This window comes from Amblyomma maculatum, chromosome 2 (assembly GCF_055883805.1).
Source record: "Amblyomma maculatum isolate TAMU_Amacu chromosome 2, ASM5588380v1, whole genome shotgun sequence".
Taxonomy (NCBI): domain Eukaryota; kingdom Metazoa; phylum Arthropoda; class Arachnida; order Ixodida; family Ixodidae; genus Amblyomma; species Amblyomma maculatum.
This window is the reverse complement of record NC_139345.1, coordinates 138,632,885-138,644,885: the sequence shown is the minus strand read 5'-3', so window position 1 is coordinate 138,644,885 and position 12,001 is coordinate 138,632,885.

The window sequence follows — 12,001 nt, the reverse complement described above, 5'->3', positions numbered from 1 at the left end:
GATTAGTGATTTAAGCATGGTGCCTGTTCGGCAATCTGGCCCGAATGCTGGCAGCCCTATTTGCGCTGGTCACACGGGTATTGTAGATGATCGGGGAATACGTGGACAGCTCAAGCGGGGCCTTTCAGGGCAAGAGCTGCAAATCCTGTATGGGACCAACATGGGCTATCTTCATGATCCGGCAGGGCCCCAGCATCATGGAAGAATTTGTCCCAATTAGAATAGCATTTATAGGGCAAGCCAGAAAAAATCACCTCTCATCTTATTTTTATTTCTTTTAAATGTTAATGCTGTTACGGGTGGAATAGGCACTGTGTATCGCTACTTCAGGCTTTGATTTCCCTTTCTTCACGTCATCAGCATTGTCTTCATCAGGCTGACATAGTCACCTTGTCTACTGGCTCAATGCCCACGCAAGATACCAGATAACAATGCTCCCTCTACAAAAGCCGTCACGGTGCGTTTAGGTGAGGAAGTAGAGCGTGCTCCAGTAGAAGTTTTGTTGGCCTGGTTGGTACATGTTGTAAAATAAAAAAACCCCAACAAATAACGATCAGAAGGAAGTGACACGAAGAAGCGCTTGCTGAAAACTGATTCCTAATTTAAATGGACACTTACAATATATAGACGCAGCGTGGCTTTGGTCATGAGAGGTGCAATGAACGTCCCATAGTGTAGGTGTCCATAAAACAATAAAAGACATGTAAAGACCAAGATAAAAATAAAGTAGATATGGAAGATGAAAAACAGTCAAGTATACTGTGCGGATACAGCTGGATTGGAAGTGAAGCAGTCTGTCCACAGGGGACACACATCACCAACACGATATATTGCCATTGTTGCCGCCATCCGCTAGGCTCAACTAAATCACCAACGCGAGTATTCTAAATTCCAACACGGCACATGTTTCTGTGAAAGCTTTCACACTGGTGTCTATGCCAGCGGCGACAACTCTAAAGAGGGCATATACGAGAAAATGAAATTTGGCGTTTCCCTAATCCTCCCCTCGCGAGCCGCTCTTTGTAAGAGCAGATATAGGTCACAAAGGAAAGGGAGATCCTAAATTATTCAAGCTGATTTGCTGAGTTCACAAAGGTTTCCTTAAGATACTGTGCACAGGGCTTGGGACGCTCTATTTATGTCTGCCTTCTTTCAAAATACAGCAGCCGAGTCCGTTAGTAAGAACATGGCTTTTTAATTACAGCTGCAGGCTCAGACCATAGGCGGTAAACTTTCAGGATCTAAGACGTCATACCCTGTAAAACGGGCTTAGCGACCAGCTGCAGCAGTATCAGTATGGCTCATCACTAGATCACCTAAACCACAGACACACCACGGCGGCGTATTTCAGAGCTTTTTCTGCAGACAAATTTTGAACAGATGTGTTTCGTATATATTAATGCATAGGCTGAAATCATGGCGCTCAGATTTCGTTTAACAAAACAGGCGCTATCGATGCACCCAATTCTTCACGCCAAGTAGAATTATATTTGCATTGTTGTGACGGAATCTTTCAGGGCACGAATGTATCTAGCATATAAACGCAACCGACGATCGCGCGCGAACTAAATACCCGAAAGAAATGTCCAAAATACCGAAATCCGGTGAGTCCTAAAATCTGCTAAAACTGCCTCGTCCTATCATCCCACTTCATTTAAATATATCGTAAAATGTAATAGTAGTTTGCAGAAGCTAGAGTTCTTTAAGCACCACGTAATACATTACTATTCCACCGCATAAACGGAAGTGCAATCTTTATTGCATGCTATTATTTTGAGGCAACGAGACATATTCCTGATTCCTGCGCTGTACCAGAAAGCTTTAGTAAGGATACTGACATTTGAAATTCACGTTTGGCTAATGAAGAAAGATTTCATTTACATGATGCGTGCTGGAGCATATTGTTACTGAGCGGTATTCGCTGGCTGTGCTGACGAAAAAGAAGTGCGACAGACTCCCAGAAGAAGAAGACGCAGACCAGTGCTGTTCTGTGCGAGTGCTGTGCTGTGGTTATCCTCAGTGGTGTGGACAGCTGCCGTACTGTGAATATTTCCCGTAACAATATATTTGCAGCTCCATGTAGTGCGGGATGTCCGTGCTCTTTGGAGATCTTTAGGCGGTGTGTATTTGCGGAACTCACGGCATATAATTTTTTTACGTGAACCCCAGTAAGGAAATAAACAATTATTTAGACGAGAAAAGCTGAGGCATCATATTTGATACGATTAACATGCTTTTCCTTCTTCTATCCTTGCAGTGGAGCACCGACAATGAGAGTACGATCGCCCTAGTGCCCAGCGCGCACTCGCTTCTGTTAATGGCAGCTGTTGCAATTCGATTCCGAAAAATATGAAAGGTACCCGCGCCCGAGTTCCCTCAATACTTCGGAAAATGCACCTAGCCATCAGCAGGGTACCACCAATCATGAAGATGAAGACACAGAATTTTTCAAATCACAGTGGGTATATGATACCAGAAAAGTATTATAAAAGCGTTAATTATTATTATAATTTTTATTATTAATATTATTGATAACAATTGAATAATATTTTACAGAGGATATACTTCGGAAAATGCACACAGCCATCAGCTGCGCTCCGCCGAATATCACACACAGAATACAATACATTCAATTGTTTAGTCACTACAAGAAAAACCTAAATTCTTTCAAAAAATCACTTTTCATACGCCTCAAACTTAGAAACTTAATTAATGGAAAACATCACCACCTTTCACTATGCAGATACCCACAGCGACACAGCACTCAGCTTGACAAAACTACAGACAAGTTTGAACACAGACAGTCAGATTCATTATTACAATGATCGCAAATAATCCAGATTACCAGATTTAGATCAAAACACACCGTTAATACAGCAGCAGCCACCTGGAAGCTAATTTCAACACTGGAGCTTCTTGTGCCCTTCAACTCAACCACGGACCGCAAATCCCTCTCGGCTGGTGACTACTTGACGGATGCAAATGCACAAAGCCTAATTGGTGAGTGAAGTTTTCCTGTCCGCTAAGATTGTCGCCTATAAAGTCGGCCTACCATTGTTTTCTGACTTTATAAAAGACATTCTGTTCAGATGGTATTACCGGCTGCCATTCTATTGTTGGCTGACAGACTGAGAGAGGTTACATATTGGATAATCATAAGTTGAAGATTTAGCTTTATTACCCTTAAGCTAAATACCATAATTCCAAGAGTTTCGTGATCCTTTTAGGCAACATTGGACACAAATTATTGATATAATAAAAGTTGACCGAATAAGTTTGCAAATATTCGCTACTTGCGTGTTATTTATACGCTACGAACGATTATAGAAAGAACTCCAAGTCGTACCATACTATAGCTTACGTATAGTTGTAAAGAGACGCAACACCTGCACCAGCGGTTACGTATCACAAAGCCCCGCCGGGGTGGCGCAGTGGTTACGGCGCTCGACTACTGTTCCCAAGGACGCGGGATCGAATCCCGGCCTCGGCGGCAGCTTTTCGATGGAGGCGAAAAGCAAGGTGCCCGTGTGCTGTGCGATGTCAGTGCACGTTAAAGAACCCCAGGTGGTCGAAATTTCCGGAGTCCTCCACTACGGCGTCTCTCATAGCCCGAGTCGCTTTGGGACGTTAAACCCCACAAACCAACCAACCAACGTATCACAAAGTCAGCATATCGAATACATGCATGTCAGGATGACCCCTCTGGGGTGGCGCAGTGCTTACGGCGCTCGGCTACTGTTCCCAAGGACGCGGGATCGAATCCCGGCCTCGGCGGCAGCTTTTCGATGGAGGCGAAAAGCAAGGCGCCCGTGTGCTGTGCGATGTCAGTCCACGTTAAATAACCCCAGGTGGTCGAAATTTCCGGAGTCCTCCACTACGGCGTCCCTCATAGCCTGAGTTGCTCTGGGACGTTAAACCCCACAAACCAAACCAAACCAGCATGTCAGGATGTGTGCACACGTAATGTATATTTTGTTATAACAGCAATTCAGCTAGCGCCTCAGAAGATTATGAGAACTGTGTATACACAATGGCTCTTAAAAATCGGGGCATCAAAGCATTACTTGCCGGAACTGTCAGATCCCTGCAGCGCTACGCCTTCCAATCTTGGAAACCATGTTTCAGCGATCCAACGTCACATTTGATCTTTCTTTAACCGATATTGTGAAACGCTTTGTTAGCAAAAATTAGATGGTTTAGCTTGTGGTTGAACCTGGCGAGAGCAATCTGAATGGCTACGCTTACGTTCGGTTTGAAAGTAAAGACATGGCTTCTGCAGATAGTAGTTTTCTAATGGTTTAAGCTCTATTTATGCCATGGGGGAATCAGAACACGTATGAGCACCTCTTGCCTCTCGTCGTTGACCATTCTCATCGGGTGTAGAAGACGTCTAGTGGTATGACTTCGTCTCAACATCGAACTTCGGGGCACACCGCCGTCACAACGTTCGAACGAACCTTCTGTCCTAGCAACTCTCCGTTGTCGTTCACCTTAACCAACTACAGAGTTATGTCTTTTAGTGCGTAGCACTAGTAGCCGCAATCACGGATTTCGCCGATGTCTGTCTGAAGCTTCTCACTCTCTCTCTCTCTTCGTGATCCTGAAGTGGAGAAAGAAGGTGGCAACGCGCGCGTCTCGCGGCTCAGCATTGAGGAGGGGGAGCGGCCGCAGAGATGTAGTAGAAGCCGCTCTCTCTGTGAATCCATCTGTCCATGAACTTGAAGAGGAGGAAGAGAAAGTGGTGACGCCCGCATCACGCGACTTAACACTGAGGGGGCGGAGCGACCGCAGGAAGTAAGAGAGTGAGAGAGGGGCGTGTCAGTTGAAGACATGGCGGCCGTCGCTGGGCAGGGTTGCGCAAGCGTGTGTGGGTTTGTCTCGCGTCGCAATGGATGAAGCCGGGCCATCTGTCATTGCGACGCAGATTCGCCGTGCTCGACTTGCTGCAGTACAATGTTTACGAAGGCAGAACAGGAAAGACGGAGACCCATAAATCGACAGTTAAGTTTGCGGGCTTCTACCTGAAACGAAGTGTTCACCGCGGGTCCACTGTCAAGGGGGAGATTCCGAAGAGGCGGCCAAGGTTAAGTGCCAGCTTGACGACACGAGTTTATTTATGATAGTCGCGCAGGCGGCCGCTCTTCGGAAGTGGTATAGCAACACATGGAAACAGGCGACGCCGTCGGTTCGGTCCGTTCCGATTCTCGGAAAAGTCGCGCTTCGACCGTGCCGCGAAGGAGGCAAACCAGAGCAGTTAAAAAGCACAGCGTAAGCGCAGTGGTTGTGGATTCGGCGCTAACTGCTCTGTCTCTCGGTTTGAGGCGAAAGGGCGCGGAGGCCACCAATCGCGGCGAAACACGGGCTGGAGAGAATGCGCGGCAGATGGAGCTGCTGTCGGTATCTTCTCGGGAAGACGCCTGGAGATACGCCCCTTGAAACCGCCGCCCGCGCACAACCGACCAAGGGCAGTGATCGAAATGGTTGGGTCTTAGGTTTGTGTGTGGTGTGTTTTTTAAGCGCCACCGTCGGCGCTGTTTGTCTTTGTGACTGCTGGCCACCTTTTTCGTGAGCTGAGGAAAGATATTAGAGAGAGTGTAAATCTCTGATGTGTGTGGAACTGCATGAAAGGTATAACGGGGACAAGTGGTGCTACGCAACTACTTCGTGTTTGATTAACTATTCAAATCTGCCATGTTTTCACTTTTCTCATCCTGTTCTTTTTTTCTTCCTTTTCATTTTCTTCTTTTCTTCTTCATTTTTCTTTGTTTCCTTTCCTTTTTCTTCTGACAGGCACGTGCTTTTCGAAAAGGCACCGTCAAATACTGTGGACAATGAAGCTCTTGCTGTAAAATCCGGTGGTTGCGTCAGTTATGTGAACGAAAATTTACGAGAAATGCGCTGGAAGGTGCAGACGTCAGCAGACATGATACCACACTGACTGGCCGCAGGATCGCCTGCCGTTACTGTTTGCAGGAGCTGCCACGGCAGGCCTCTCCTTTCACATGGACGGCTTATATAAGAAGCAGCCTGTGAGGCCATTTGATATGGCGTTAGCATTGTGCTAAGCAGGCGTACTGCTACTGTTTGGCAAAAGCGGGGCATTAAATGTAGGATTGTAGCTTACACTGTCGCTTTATACCCTTAAAGGCGAACCTAAGCTATCCCCCATGATGTCTTTCTATGCAGTTGCAGTCATGAAAAAAATACAGCGTCGTCTTGCCTTAGTCTTGCCTTACGAAATCTTGTCGCCAATTGAAGCGAAGTAAATTTGTCATCACGTTGTTAATTCCCACCACAATCACCAATCGCCTTGTGGCGCTGAACACTACATTTCATGCTTTATATCAAAAAATGGAAAGAAGGCTACAACAGAGTAATCAGGGTTTTATTCTCTTGTATAGCTTAGACGGGAATGTAGAGCAGCGCTTTCTTCTGTATGCGGACGATATTGAACTGTTAGCAGACAGCCAGAAAAGCTTTCGAAGTCGCTAATTCTCGGGGTGAAGGCTGTTTTGGCATTAATCAGGTTTTGCGCAATTAGGTCGGGCCTGATGACTTTCAATGGTCCTTTGTTCAGGTACTTAAAATATAACGCCAGGAAATACATAGAAAGGTAGAGTATATGGCTATGTATGGGTAAACGAAGAACTGACATAGATAAAAAATTAAGAACAGTGTGTTGTCGCAAAAAGACCAAAGCATTCTGGTATAACGGACAGTTACATTGCCCCTGTAAGTGCGCCTCAGGTTTCCAAAGATAAAGTGGGACAGATACTGTAGCCGTCCTTTATGTAAAACAAATTCTCAGGCGTTACAGGGTTATATGGGCTGGGCATCTTTCGAAGTTCAGACAGCTTAGTGTAGAATACTGTGTGAGTAATGCCTAAAGAAAAATATTAACAGGCCAGTAGCTAAGGTGTTTAAATCTACCTGGAAACTGTTCACTCAAATTGGCTGAAAGGCTCTAAAATTGCAAGCTCTAAGCGCCCTTGGCTCAAGTGCGGCGAAATAAGGCGAAATAAAGAGCAGGTAAAAGGCGCAGAAGGGAAAAATTAAATAAATCATATCTAAAAGCAGAAGAGTAGAAACATATCTAAATTTGAAAGGGCAGATCAGGAAGGAATTTTGTTTTGGTAACTCAGTAAGCAGTGACCGACTTTTTGAAGCTAAATCTGGGTGCCTATCGAGGACGCCACTAAATGTATCATTACGAGAAACAAATGAACAACCTATACTGCAATGCAATGATAGCCATCCTGATTTCGATCAATGCGCCGTCACTCTTCCTAATTCCTTAGGGTTTAGAGACACCAGTGGTCGGGTTAAATAATCTGGACTACATATTAGCAGAAAGGAGTTAAAAGCTTTGTGTTTCAAAAACAGAAGGATGACTTAAGTGTAGAAATAATTATTAACTGACGAGATAAGCTGTTTCCATAAAAGCACTGATGATATCGAAAAAAGAAAAAAAAAAGGCAAGCATGGTGCAAACGGCTACCAAACCATTTCAAAGGGGACGCTCTCTTAATCCCTCTATCCATCCACCATGCGGATAAAGAACGTTCAGTTCATCCCTTAGATTTGCATTGGTCATCCGAAATAGTTGAGAGGAGCGCAAGAATTATAAGTTACAGCTTGCAGCGGAAGGAACATTAGCAGGACAATATCCGCATTTGCGCGTAGAGTCTCTCGTGCTTGTCTAAGTTTCTCAATGTTACAAATTTAAAATATACCAATTGAGTTACGCAATTTTTGCTACTCACGGTTAAAAGATGGATCAAGTGTCTGATTTCGCAGAAAGCTGGGCATTGCAGTGATGCCGTAATCGATTCGTTCAGTCATTTCTACATAAAATTGAAGCCTGACAGAGACTTTTCTTATAAAGATAGTGCAATACACTGGAGAGAGGGAGAGCCAATGAAATGACAAGAAATCCTGGTGTGGCGGGGTGCTAACTTTATAAAGTTAACAATCGCTTTATTTTTGTCCTATATCTCCGCTCCGTATGTAATTGGCGTTTCCTAAATCAATGCGCATTTTTTGGTTGTATTGTTAGCAGAAGGCATTTCGCATACTCTTGTGCCATTATATTTAACATGAACAGCCCCAAAGGTTTGCGGTGTTTGTTACGTAAAGCGAGAAAGCTTTTAGGGCCCAAATAGTTGGGCAGCAATTGATATCCGGACTGCGCTGATACCTTGGTTTATATTTTCATGCACTTTCATGCACTTTCTTATTAAAAGACCGTTTCCATTGCAGCAACAAAATACTGTTCGCCGGCTTTCCGCCACGTAACATTTAGTTGCAGATTCGGGGTACTTCATCATCACTCCCTCATCCTGGTCTGGAGTTTCGGTGCCCTGCGTCATCTTGTATCGTCGGCGAAAGGTTAGGAGGCCTCGCGTGGCTGGTCCTCAGTCTGCCGGACCCAACAAGACCTTGCTGTTCCTCCGCCCCGTCCCCAGCCCGACCACAAGACACGACGGAGGAGTCTGACCTAAGACGCCACCCACACAACCACAAGACACAGCGGGAGGGCAGATAATCATTGGACCCTACTTATTCGATTTGCCTACCTGATTCCCCAAAGAAACAAGAAACCCCCCCCCCCCGCCCCCCTACATTAACACATGATCCCTGCCTATGCCATGCGGCGTGTTCCTGGGCCTCGGCCATCGGATCTTGGAGACCAGTGGTCCGAAAGCATCTTGGGCAGACTTCACCCGATGATCATCGTGCGGTAAGTAGTTGTCCTCATTCTTCCTCTCCTTCTTCAGCCGTCCAGTCACGCCCATCGTCATGCCATGTAGTCATGAACATCGAGAACCTTCCTCATCCACGATCGGGACGATCACTCGGTGGCCACGGGTAATGTTACGGACGAGGAAGGAGGAAGAAGCGGGCAGTGACGCGGGCAGAAGCGCTCGCGCTAGGCCCATCAACTATTCATGAAACGTCATCTCACTGTCATTGAACATCATCTCTCAGTTCTCTTTCTCCTTTATTCCTCGGCTTGCCACCACGTAACAATACGAGGAGTGAACAAAATCCGTTGAAGACCTTTTCGCGGACTTAACGTAAAGGGGGAGTTAGTGGTGATTCCGGCCTATTCAATGACAGACCCCAGCAATCTTACCGCCCTGAGGCGACCTTCCGCCTGATGCTACCTTGGACCCACGGGACGTTGCAGCTATCCAGCTCTGCCGGCCGCTCGAGCTTCGCTAAAGTAAGTGGGCTGCCCTGAGCCCCATGACAGACGTCGAATTTCCGTTCATCCTGCCTCTTCCGGCATATCACATTCTTTCTTGATGAGCTGTGGTGATGTCACATGATAAAATAATCGTTTGAGCAGAGGGGGTTGCAGCAAAACCGCATGCTGATAAGCAGAGTTGACTCATGCCTCAGTGGCGTGAGTCGTGCAGAGGTAGTAGGTGCGTAACCCATCGCTGGTGATTGCTTTCTGTCGTACTGTTTATATTGTTTTAGGTAAACTGAATATCTCATGATTTCGTTTTCGTCAGCATCGAGAAAACAAATTCCCCTGTTGTTTCAGTCACTATTGGGACATTGGTATATTGATGACTGTATACAGGTGACATTCGCCTTATACGCCAAAAAATTTGTACGAGTTGTCAAGCGCGTCAGTTTAGAGACGCGTCATTGACTTCTGACCTCGCAGGATTAGCGACGTCCTACGCGCTGCCTTCGCATCCGTTGATGGTGTTACACACGTTGGCAGCTATTGAGTTCAGCAGCACTGCAAGCAGGTTCACGTAAATAAATTGAAAGAATTACCGGGACGTCACACTGTATGCTCCATAATTCTATTGTGCAAACCCCAATGCGAGAATAATATTGATACATAGAGATTGCATTGCCACCCAGTTTATTTAATCTTGAAATTTTTCTACGAACAAGTGATACCCTAGAGGTTCCCACTTTGTCGAATGAAATAAACACAAGGAGTATTGGCTAGGGATGACGAGGGGAAATGCCATGCGTGTAGTCCTGAAACAAGCAGCAATATCGGCGACCTTATTTCGAAGTGATGCAATGAGTTTCATCTGCGTTTCAGAGGGTGCCAAAATCGGTGGTGGGCAGTCAAATCAGGTTAGGTTGAAACAAACCAATGCTAGCTTCTTTTGTTCAGTGCTTTGTTCAGTTCTGTTCAGTGCGGAGCATATCGAAAAATTTCCATGTCGTCTATGCCTGCAGCGCTTATTGTGGCAAAATGGGTGGTTTGAATTCTGCGCAGTCTGACATGGGTTAGGTTGAAATGTCACTAGGTTGATCACCTCTTGCATTAACATTTGTTATTTACCTTGTAGCGACGCGCATGGCTTGTACGGTGGACGTGCGGAAAAAACGAGGAAGCACCGGCACGAGCGATATAGTGTTCCTGTATATGCTCCCGCAGGGAGCAGAGTTGCGCGAAGGTCCGCCATTATGTTCCAAGCTCTACGGGAAAGCCGCTCCTTGCGTCTACAAGGTGGGGGGGGGGGGGGGGGGGGCTCTGCGGGAAAGCCACTCCTTGGGCGTACAGGGGCTGTGATCACGTTGGGGCAGATGATGTAAAGCAGTTCGCTTTTTTTATTGCCATGTACATCGCGCTCTATTTAAAGGCATCCTTTTTCCTTGCGCTGTATAAAGGCGCAGGCATTGAAGCCAAGCGCATCGTGCATTTTTCTGGAAAACATAACATCGAAAACACATGGGATTCGCATAACATGCTGGCACAGCATGATCTGTCAGAGATGGCGAAACGGTTGCAGTAGGTCGTAATTGTGACATTAATGATGTAAAAATACAAGTAATGACAATACTACACAGGTTTCGTGTGGAAAAGTTTTGCATCCCCCGGCAGAAAGAATATTGCAATGCACGATTCTGTAGGGATCGTCTGCAATATTAGAAGAAGCTTACAACAAAACCCCGCTGCATGCAATGCAAAGCCAGGCAGTCTAAAGCAATGCAATTGACAGACAGGCGAATTGAACCATAGCACAGGTCGCAGACTTGCTCGCGCTCTATTATCTTGCAATATATTACCTATAGCATCATATATGACTTGCATTCGTCCACTGAAACTTTTCCATGCTGCGATCGTTCAAACTGCCCTTATCCAGTCGCATGCTTTTTCTAAGCATCATTCCGTTTTTAATATATGAATTTGTTTTTTTTTAACGGCTGCATTCACTGTAACGCAAAATGCTACGATTGTGACATTCCAATTTGTATTTTAATATCCATCTCAATTTTCTCCCCCCTCCCTAAATACCATCGTTATCAGAGGGTCCTCCAGGGTTTTTTGGTAAGTAGAACAGTTAACCAAAGTAGGCAAATCTAGTTAGCATGCAGACAGACTGACAGCCTACTTTTGTGCAGGAGATAGGGATTAGAAAAACACTTTACAAACAGCTGGTATTTAGAACTTTATTGTATACTGCCGACTAGTGCTCCTGTAACAGGTACACTACATAACACCATTACTGCAGAATAAGTAGAGAGGCTAAAGAGATTGTACCTGACAATCACTGTACACTTCACTGTAATGCTGAACACTCAGAGGGACATGCAGGCCCTGTGCAGAAACACTGGTAGTCATTAACCCCTGTATTCTAAAACACTCCTTACTTTAGACTGTTTCCCTACCTTACGTAGGGAGACTTTTTTTATTTGGGTAAGCATGAGTAAGGTAAGCATGAGTCACCACATTGGAGTTTGTGTGTGGCTGATTAATAATATAGAGCATCTATTTTAGTTTCAGACAAAGCTGCCAAATGGTGGTTGCAGCGTCAGGGGTAAGTAGACACAATGTCAGCCATACAAATAATATTTGAGTACAATACTAGAGTAAATCGTAGGCGCTGCACTGTTATGAAAGAAAAGGAGAAACCAGGAATGACATTCGACATAATTAAATGTCTTCAGCTGAGAGCTGTTTGAGGAGGTCCCGGTTGAGTGGTCACTCCAGCTCTAGCACCCGGCCTTCATTCGAGGT